The 11494-nt window shown below is 33.9% G+C and overlaps 1 long non-coding RNA gene across 2 annotated transcripts; it reads left to right on the forward strand.

Annotated features, from left to right (window-relative positions):
- Positions 1-272: 272 nt before the first annotated feature.
- On the forward strand, positions 273-10850 carry LOC131063628 (uncharacterized). 2 transcript variants are annotated; one of them, XR_009111105.2, is made up of 2 exons: positions 273-901; positions 10540-10850. It is a non-coding gene; the product is annotated as an uncharacterized LOC131063628 (long non-coding RNA). The 2 variants fall into 2 exon arrangements; XR_009111106.2 differs by lacking the exon at positions 10540-10850 and adding an exon at positions 2000-2247.
- The last annotated feature ends 644 nt before the right edge of the window (positions 10851-11494 follow it).

An 11494-nucleotide genomic window follows, 5' to 3' on the forward strand; every position in this document is an offset into this window, starting at 1 on the left:
CCATGATGATTTTAATAAAGGAGAAAGAAAATTCTAATAAGTGAAAAATAAAAAATAGAAAATAATTACTAAACAAATAATCAATAAAATATTTTAAAAATAGCAATGAGTGAATTTATAAATAGATTAAACCATAAAAAAATTAAAACAACACTTTAAAACGAATATTATTAATTTTTAATTAAACTAAATTTAAACAATTAAAACTTGAAAAAATTTAATTAACACTAAATTTAGAAAGAAAATATACACTAAATTTAGACTCTTCAACACTAAACGCCTCAATGCCGATTATTCAGGGCACATTTCCAAAAATGCAGATTCAATCCAGTGGAGTCAATTTACGCACATTCCAACTCAGAGGAGCGAGCGTGCCCTAACAGATTCAATCTATTTTTAAGAGCAGATTCAATCCAGTTTTTTTTAGGAATAACTGCCCTAACGGCACTCAAATTAGGCCATTTGGAATGCCCGTTTAAAAAAACAGGCAGATCGACGCCATATTACATGACCGTTAAAAAAAGCAGATCGACGCCCTATTACATGACCGTTGTAAAAAAGCAGGATTTCACTTCTTTATATGGTCGGGTTTACTTGAGAAGTTGGACAGATTGTATTGTTCATTTTATTTTTTGGTTTAATTTGCCTTCCGTTGTATGTTTTTGGTGTGGTCATGCCTTTTTTTGAGTTTTGCTTTCCTAATTTTCGGTTTCAATTTTTTTGTGATCTTAGATTTTGTATTTGTATTCAGACGTTTTCATTTACTTTGTGTGTTTGAATTGTAGTTTTCTTAGTATTTTGTGTATCTTCCAATTTCCGTGGGTCGTCATTTTTTAGTTGGTAGGCAGCAGCAAGGACTCTACGTTCTGGAGTGGCTGATTGGAGATATTGCCAGGAAATAGTGAGTACATCTTATACTCTGCTCTCTTTCTTTTTTTCTTTCATTTTTAAGAATTTATATGTTTTAATGAGTTCATTTATTTAGAGAAATTGATATGTTTGAAATAGTCTTGATGGCTTCTGGATATAGTCTTGATGAAAATTGTTCACACAGTTATATGATGAAGTCATTAAGACAATTTATTATGGATTGTGGAAATTTCATGCATTTAAATGTTTTAAATAGTTTATTTATAAGAGAATTTGGTGTATATCATAGTATAGAATTTTTCCATCCATTCAGTTGAACGACATAAACATCTTTTTTCTCCATCCTCTTTAGATTTCTCCGTAGGATTTAATGTTGTCAGGGAAGGGTACTGTCAAGTGTGCTACTATGAATTTTCCAATATGCACAGGGTTTCACAATCCTATTATAAAATTAACCTTTAAGCTTATTATTGGCAGAATAGCTGCAAAAGATTTGTCAGGAGCCCTTATCGGCAGACTTTTTGGCAGTAATTCTTATTAATTATTTATAAAATTAGTCTGCACCTTACAGGTATGGCTAGGTTTCCTCGTTAGCACCTGTATGCAAGGAATTCAGTGGACAAAATTGTGGTCAGAATGTCTGTTACATAGCATAAAAGCCTTATTTTATAGATTTTTTTTATATGTTCCATGACCATGTTGTGGCGAGAACGAAATGGATGATAAATTGGGTCTCTGTAAACAAATTTCACCGATTTTAAAAGTTTCCCTGCCATCAAATTTACACTGCAAATACATTACATGTATTAATATTATAGTATGTTTCCTCTGTTTTGTAAGACATTAAGGCTCAACCACGAAATCCTATAAACTATTGGCCTCTAACAAAAAGAGATGGAAGATTGTTCCACAGTCCTCTTCACACTCTTACCATTTTTGCTAAATTTGAATTGGTTTCTAGGCATTTATGGATGTAGAAATTATTTAGGAGCAGTCCACATTTGTCACATTATGGTATCATGTCAGAGATGCTGTACAGAAATTAACAACTATTACAAAAAAAATATATTGATCAGAGGACAGACGCTGACATATTTATGTTGCATACAATCAATTGGTCTTTGTACAGTACACTTTTGGGAGCAGTGCAGAGGAGGGAAACCGATACTAAGAAAAGAATGACTTAAACATGTTTGTTTTTCATTTTTGCAGACTCCCACTGTTCCTTCGATGCCTTCGTGGCTGTAAAGCATGATTGTTTAATGTAAATTGTGATCAGAAAAAGTAGCTAGATACTGTAACTTGCAAGTGGTTTAAGTGGTGCCTTGGGACTGTAAATCGTGACTGTTAATGTAAATAACCTTGCCTTGATTGAAACCCTACCTATTTTGCATAAAATTTATGTCTTTTAAGTAATTTAAATTCAAGTATTTTTTTAAGTTTCCGAGTTTTTCCTGAGTTTTGAAATTTGGGCTCTGCCAAGTCTGGGTTGAATCCAGCTTTGTGAGCTATATTTTAAATATAAAAGGTGCTCGAATTAGTGTTCTTTAAGTTGTTGTAAATGAAACAATATTGTAGTAGCATAAAGAAAATGAGAACATGTGACACGATAAGAACAAATGTCTCAACAAGTATGACACATAGATTTTAACCTGGAAACCCAAGTGCCGGGAAATCCAAGTGGAAGTGGCAAATGCCTAGCTTTTTCTCCTTCCTTTGACCAAAAGTAGTTAGAAAGAGCTCTTGATGAGGCATATATGGTAATATTTCTACTAGGTACACATATTCTGATTCTCTACACACCAGACTAGTTCTAGTCCTACAAGCAGTTGAATTCTTAACTCTTCCTCTCACGCACTCGCTTTCATGTGTCCATGTTTTCTCAATATGCAATAGATTGTAAGTGCCCTTTCATTCACTATAGTATCTCAATAATTGTCATTGCTTTTAGCTCTACATTAGGCATTGAAAAATTAGTCACAATTATTAGGATGAATTGGCCATTATATTTATAGAACTGCAATGCCAGTCACAACATTGCCATGACAGTTACAGAACTGCCACACCACATACACAACTGTGACTGTCACATAAAAATTTGCTATGCCACATATCTAATCATCACAGCTAACTACCATGAAAACCTCCTTGACATAAACACAACTGCCACTTTGCTGTTACTGGTGGTTTTGTCACTGACAAAGCTTTTTCTATTTCAGTTCTAGTTTTTGATTGAGTTCCAGTGATTCAATTGAACACACCGTTTTCTGATCTTTATGGAGGTTTTTGTTCCAGAAAAAGCTTAACAGTTGAGGAGATGTGGAAATGTTTCTCCAAGTTCCTCCTCGAGGTACCATCTTACTTGTCTTGGTGTATTTCCATTGGTGTTGATCTGCCAAGACTTCTTTGGTCCTCTTCTAGTCTATTTGACCTCCTTTTGCAACACTACGGCCATAAGCTCTCCTTTAGTACAATTCTTCAATTAGAGGGTAGTAGTTTTCTTGCATTATAGATTATTGAGTACACACATCCTCTATTGTTTACAACTTATTTTTATCTATTGGTTTGAGGATGGAAGGTTGTGTTTTGAGCTTGATATTGAGGTCGTCCAAATCTTCTGAAAAATCTTGAATCTATGTTTTTGATACGATAGGCTTAGGCCAACCAAAATGCACCCAACATTATTAAATAATAACTTAATTCCATCATGCCTCTTGATTGCTTTCTTACACAGAATTAAAACACACAGCTTGTTGAATCTATCTACAACAACATGCAAATAGTTATGTCCATACTTTGGCATGGGAAAACCTTTCTCAAAATCCATGTGGAACACTCTTCCACGTTCTAGTAAGTACATGAAAGGGCACATACAACCTTCTTTCCTAACTTCAGGCTTTCCCATATGGCACAACATGCATTCCCTAATGATTTTGAGGCTTTTTGCATTTTAGGTTAATACACGTTTGCAAATTTGCTATGCTTTGGCCAACACACAAGTGATCTGAAACTTTTAAAATATGTGCTTTCCTCATAAGTAGGAGTCCTTCCTTCTTTGTGACATATAGTTTTTCCAACTTGTATTTCAGCCCATCTACGAGGTAGAGATATCTACTTCTTTTGTATTCACTTGCTGATATCTCCTCAAAATTTGCATCTTGAGCATATTCTTTCCCATATTTCTCCTTGGAGAAAGGCTCAAGCAATGAAAATATTGCCAAATCTGAAATTCTCCTTTCAATTTATGGTCTAGATAGCATATCTACTACCATTGCTATTTTCTTCCCTTCTTTTACTTGTTCACCAAATAGATTTGTTGAAGAAATCTGCATGATTTTATATAATTGAGTAAAATCTCCACCTGGGAACAAATGCCTTAAAGCTATTTAGAATAACCTAGTTGCTCAAATAAATGCCAGACATAAAATGCAAGGACCAGAACTCAGCTATTCTATTCATGAAGTATGTATAATAAATGCCATGAATTTGCATTTATAAAATATACATAGAAGAGAAGAGGATGACAATTCATTCTCCTAGAAGTGTAACTCCCAACGAGTGAGGCGATGCCTTACTCTCCTAAAAAGGAACTTTAACTCCTAAGGAAGAAGATGACACCTTACATTCCAAAAATACAAGCATAACTAAACCTAAGTAATAAATTAGGCAAGTATGTTTAACCTATAGTTTAATAAATATGTAACTACACCAACACCTCCCCTTAAGCACAACCTTACATTCCAAAATATACAAGCATAACTAAACCTAATTAAATAAACTAGGCAAGTATGTTTAACCTATAGTGTAATAAATAGGTAACTACACCAACACCTCCCCTTAAGCACAACCTAGTTGGGTAAAATGGGTCTTGACAATATGGTGCAATATCAACGTATACATGTACAAAAGAATTACCTGCCCACTCCCACCTAACCCTTGCTAAAATAAAGAAGAGAGAACAAAGAGAGGAAGGAATAGGTAACCTCCCCAAGGAATAACTTCCCAAATTCACAGTTATACACACCATGACTATGTGAAGAAATATTGTTTGATGCAAGTGAAGCTTACTCAGGTGTTGATTTGTACACATCACATTGTGAGGAGCATCTTCTCTCACCCACATATGTCATATTCATAGAAAACATTGTCTATTATTATCAAGTCTTGTCTTACTTGGTCTCCTTTTTGGTGACTAAGCAAGTTGTCACTTGATAGGACTTCCTTTGAGTATTTCTTATAAATAAGCCTCTCTTGCTCTCATTTGTGAATGAACTTTTTATGTTATTGGAATCTCGCTCTTGTGAAACATATTATTCTTATTTGACATATATGTGTGTTTATGTTTCTTCATTTATTGGATAGCATATTCGCTATTCCAGCTTGCTTCACTCATCTAGATTGTAGCTTGTGTGATTTTTTGAGGTGACTTGAACAAAATGTCTTTGCACTCCAAAAAATGATACGAGGGATGGAATAGGAAGGGTTCTGGAACTAGTTCAAGTTTCACTGGATGTGGTGGCTGAGACTTACTAAACACAGTCTATGGAATAATTGCCATCAAAAGGAACTAGTAAATGGATAAGGAGCATACAAATAAGGAATCTCCACAACAATAGGAGGGCCTATAGTAGGTACCCTTGATGTATCCATTGAAAGAGGAGGATCTACAAGACAAGGTGGATCGCACGATGAAATAGTTCCAAAAACATCTATATGTGAATTCGGATCAAACAAAAAAACAACGTTCTTCAAGAAATGAGGACAATCATCAAATTGAGATTCTACAAAATTGTATGCCCTGATCAGCAAGATCATTAGTATCATTAGATAGTGTCTCATCCGTGGAAACATCAAGCATAGTTTTACAAATAACTACAAAAGGGTCCGTGAAGTAGAATGAGGGCACTTTGTGTCCTCATTATGATGTAGAAATCCCATGCAAAGTGACAGTAAAGGTGACCATAACCAGTGTCACACTTATTGAGCCACTTAGTGTGCATACTCAAATTGGTTGCTGGTGGAACTTTTCCCAAATGATAGGGATGAAGTCCTCTTTCTTGCAGCATTTTATTTTGTGCTTGCTAATACTGAAGAGTTTATGATGATGAGTGATTGTGTCCTTTTCCAATAGATAATGCTTCCTTTTCTTAGTGGTTTGTAGAAGTGCACATATTTCTTTGTCATAGATGGTGTAGTCTCTTATAATTTTAGAAGGTACTTCAGAATGATACCAAATTGGCTTATCCTTGTAATAAAACCATTGTCATTGTATACTCACATTCACCCATCTCTACTTCAAATGGTTGCTGCAAAGAAGAAGAGCAAGAATTGGTGTATGGTTGGCTGTAGGCTAAAAGTAAATCAAAAGCACTAGTATGTTCCTCACTCTAGTGAAAAATCTTATCATTTGCTGCAATGACATACAAAGATGCTGCTATTGTGGAGAATGGGAATGAATTGCCCCATATTTTGAACTACCCTAACAAAGCTCCTTGTTTCTGTAGCACATTTAGTCATTTCCCAATATGTAATACACTTAATTTTTTGCTGGATTAGCTCTCCTCCAACCACATGCCTAGATTAGTGATTGCTTTGCAAACTCATGCATATTGCACAAAAGCTGTTTTTTTGCTTTTAAGTGAGGTAGATGCTCTCCCGTATGGCACCAGAAATTTTAAAATACCATCTAGATACAGCAAGTCACATTTATGTATTGGTGGCTTCAACTCATTAGTCATTACTCATCAACCTGCAAATTTGTTAAGTGCATTAAAAAAACCAAAAGTAAGAGCAATCCAATCTTATAGACTAAGAAAAAAATAGAAATATTAAAATTTGATCCTTATAACTTGGGGTATTATGACTGGTGCAGCAATTTGCTGGCCATTTCGTGCGTTTCTTCTTATTCCTTTGCAGCAAGATGAGTATATATACAATTAAGCTTTAAAAGACACTCTTGTAAGTTTTCATCTCCCTGCCTTACGAAGGATATACTCATTTTCAAATTGGTAGTGTCAATAGGCCATCATTTCTAGTTTTCAACTTGGGGCAGCTCTTTTTTTTCTTCTATTTTATTTATTTGTTTTGTGTTATATAAAAATCAATTATTAATTTAATTTTTTTTCTAATTTTTTACTTTTTTTCTAATTGTTTTCATTTCCTAAGGTGGAGCATACATAGGCCATGAGCCTGGTGTCATTCACAGTTTTAGTCCTTTGTCTTTCAGTCATTGTTCTTATGGTCGCTGTAGACGATATGGTTCTATTCATCTTATTTTCAGCTTTCCAGGGCACTTGAATTCGGAGTCATATAAGAGCAGCTGATCTCATGATACAAACTCCGTTCTTAAATTTTTGTTGTGCCTTGCTTTCTGCCTTTTCTTCTCTTGCACTTGGTCATATGCTACATTAAATGTTTTCTTATCTAGTTTTTATAGTTCTATCACTCTTTTTTGAAGGACTCATTATCATCCAATCGATTCTTTATGTCATCAAATCATGAACTAGGTAGAAATGCGTAATGTTTTGTGAGCTTCTAATATGTTATGGGGGAAGCTTTCTTAACCATACCTCATAAATTTTGTTGAATACTTCTGGGGTACCATTCACCTATTGTGACGGTCTCTTGTTATGACTTATCAACAAGTATTTCAACGGCTCCTCATTATTTTGATTGACAATATGCTTTCCTTTATCACTTGTGCTTTCCTTGATCACTTGTTACGCTTGTTGGCCCTCCAAACTTCGTGATTATGACATCATAGGAAAATATTACAGCAGTCTTCATGGTAGAGTTTATGTAAGGGATAGCTTTTGCGCACTTTAAGTGCTAAGTTCCTGTTATAAGAAACTACACCCCATAAAATCAATTGGTCTTTTTGTAAATGAGGCTAATGCTAGTGCAATCTATTGTGGACTATCATCCCTTGCATTTGACTTCCTATTCTCTGAAGTTTGATGTATATTGCAGTTTCTAATATACTAATGTGCACCCTTTAATAATGTGGACAACGATAATCCTGTCAACACCTTTTTCCTTGAGGCAGCTCCTCCATTATGGTCACTTGCCACTCCTCGCGTTCTTCCCTAAATAATGTCCCTCTCATGCTGCGAGAGTACTTTTAAAATAGATTCTCTCCCACACCATGAGACCACTGTTCTGAGTATTTCATCCCTATTCATCTTGTACAAATGGTAGACTTGTATTAAAAATACCTATTTGTCTTGTTTTCTATAATTCTCTGGGTACTCAGTTGTGGCCAAGAACTTTGCTATGGCCTCCTACTCCACTAGGATTGCTTCTACATTGGATAGATGAACACATATTAAATCATGTTCAATGGGTCTATACTCTTCCCTAGGACAGTCTTACCCAAAAGCCGGTACAGAGCAACTTCTGTTTTCCTTTCACTTGGGAGAGCTTTCTGTTCTCTTCTCATCAGTCTCAATTGTGAGATTTCTATAGAATTGAAATGAGAATGCAAAGGTAGAGGCCACGCCTTCGCACCCCAACCATAATGGCTGGAGGTTGAGAGGCCCAAACCCTTTCAAAGTGCAGAGGCATTTCATTTTTTTATACTTCAGATACCAAATCATTACTTGCTTGCTTAGTTTTCTTTTCTTGTATCAGATTATCATTTACCTCGCTTAAGTTGTTAATGAGCATTTTGCTGTTTTGCTTACAGAGATCTAAGTAATCAGCTATAGGAAGAGTGGCCCTATTCTTTTTTTAATTGCTGCATTTTTCTGTGTATATTCTGCTTTTATATTCATAGATAAAATGTCTACTCAGGTTACTGAAATTCGTCTCATTATATATATTCATTATGTTCATTCAGATTCAACAATGCATTCTTTCAAAACCAGATAGATCGAACCCATGTGGGTTCAAATCATTTTCAAATTTTTCTGTTAATACATATCCTCCCAGTGAGTCATACAGGTATATATAAAATTTAAAAGGGTAGCCTCGTATAGGTCTATTAGTTGACTATTGAGTTTCTGTTTTGGTAGTTCAAATAGGTTTTCTTTATACAACATCAGAATATAAAAGAAGAAACAGACGACTTTCTTTGCTTACCTACACAGTGAATAGTAGTAATAAATAACACCCTCCATAATAGAAAGACCTCCTTTTCACAAAGTTGTGATTTGTCAAATGATTACAAACTATTCTCTAATATTGATTCTAAAAATCAGTTTTACTACCAAGTATTTAGCTCTTCAGATTTTGTCAATACAGAAAGATATTACAATATATACAGCACGAGATTTGCATAAATATATTTCACAGACCAAAGCCTTCACTAGGTTAGCGAAACATCCTCTACTACACAAGCCTGCAGGTTCCCAAATTGAAGCAGTACAGATAAAAGAGTTTCTATGCTTCCAAATCCTCATTCCAAAATCTTTTGCAACCAAGACATTTGGAATTTTCAACAATTTGCTGGGATTTTTGGGAGGTAGATTCCCTGAACAAATGCAGCATCACCATACCCCGCATTATGGACTTTTCAAGTTTCAACTAGCCATACATTTTAATAGGATCCAAATGACTTTAATGTTTATCTAAGATCAATTTGAACTTTTAGCAGAGGCAGTAATGGATAGAAGAGTAGATGGTACGATTAATGATTAGATAATGATCTACAATGCACAGGAGGATACAAATAAATGTGTAGATAATGATTGTTTGTTTGAGGATGGCTTTTTTCAGGTAGACCTCAAATGACTATTTAAACTAAGTTATCTGAAATCAGTTAGATATGGTAGCATCCTCTACATCACTTTTTTTTAGATATGGTGGCATCCTCTACGTTACTTTTTTTAAGCATGAAATGTGGCATCCTCTACATAGTCTCTAGCAATCAATTAGTTTAACACTCAAAAGGCATCATATATCAACTATTTAATATTTTTTCTCTGAACAGAGTAGAGCTCTGTGATATCTAGCAATCAATTAGTTTAACATTCCAGGCATCATATGCCAACTATTTAATATATATTCTCTGAACAGGGCAGAGCCAGAGGTGATTGACTCTGCTTGAGAGCTATAGGACCATTTAACAGTATGTATTAGAATAAAGATGATTACAATAGATTTAACAGCCCCCAAAAAAGGAGCAACTACAACAGCAACCAACAGGCGAGATCACTAGAAACAATACCATAGAAAATCATCTATAAATTTAGATATTATTGGTATTTCCAAGGTTATCGCTTACATAATATTTTGAAAAAACCTGGATATTACTGGGCAAAGATTAAGAGTATCTCAATATGTTTCCAAATACTTCGTTGTCGTTGTCATTGCCATCCTCTATGGCTTTTTCATTTCTGTAGAGAAGAATTGTAAACATATTTTGCGTTCTGCATTAATTAGGGGGTGGGGCATGCTTTATGACAATTGGCATTGAGAAGTGTTATTTTAGTGTTATATTTGTTGATTAGAGAATATTTTCTCTGGACTATCATTTTGTATAATTGTATATCTGAATTATAAAGATTTATTATCTGATTTTTTGTTTTGCTTTTGAAGGTTTTGGTGTATGTAAAAGATTTTGTAACATAGGGCAGTATTCGTGTTCTTCATTAAATTCATTATTGAAGCTTTCTATGTCAGTTTTATTTTAATCATAAAATATTTAATTATTATATATTACATTAGCAGGTAAATTGATTGGAGTGTTTGACTTGCACTGTTGGGGGAAATGTTTGGAGGCTTGCTTGGGTATCTGCTAAAGTCAAATAATGAATGTAATATTTAAAATTGAAGAAAATGTTGTATTTTTGAATATGTAAACAGATTTGTTTTTTAATGCCAAACTTTTATTTGGGAGGGGTTAGATTGACCCCCTTCCTTCCAAGACTGTGGAGAATGGTCATTGGCCACGACCATTCTTTTCAGTCTAGTGTTAGTGTCTCTATGTTAATTTTTTAATATATTTTTTATTGCATAATTTTAATGTTTTTTTAATTTAATTTAATTTATTCACATTTAATGATTTGTGATTTTTAGTGTAGTTTAATTAATTAAGTATTACAATATCCTTCAATCATAATGTAATCTAGTAATATTATAATAATTGTAGTGTTTGAACATTGATTTGCTTATTGTCTATTGAAACATGGTTTTGAAGTTTGACATTAATTTATATTTGATCCGTTTAGGCATTCACTTTGATTGCATTTATTGTTTATATGAAGTGTGTATTTGAGTTTTGACATATATTAGTTGTTTGTTTAAAGTGACTATAAAATTTGTTGTTTAGTTGTTTCACTTTGGCATCCATTACTTGTGAAGTGTGTGTTTGAACATTGATTTACTTATTGTTTATTGAAGCACGAGTGTAAATTTTAGTATTGTATTTTTGTGTTTTAATTTGTATGAAGAGTGTACTAAGTTTGACATTCATTTATGTTGCATGTTTGAAATTTAGTGTTGAAGTGTGTTTGAACTTTGGCATTCATTGTGTGTAGTGTTTACTTTGTGTGGTTGAAGTAACTATGGAGAGTCTACTAACTTTGACATTCATAATGTGTGTTTGTATTTTAACATGTTTATTTACTTTGTGTGTTTGAAGTAACTTTTTTATGAAACATGTTTACAACCATTTTGTTTATAT

This window comes from Cryptomeria japonica, chromosome 4, assembly GCF_030272615.1.
Source record: "Cryptomeria japonica chromosome 4, Sugi_1.0, whole genome shotgun sequence".
In the NCBI taxonomy this organism is placed as follows: Eukaryota; Viridiplantae; Streptophyta; class Pinopsida; order Cupressales; family Cupressaceae; genus Cryptomeria; species Cryptomeria japonica.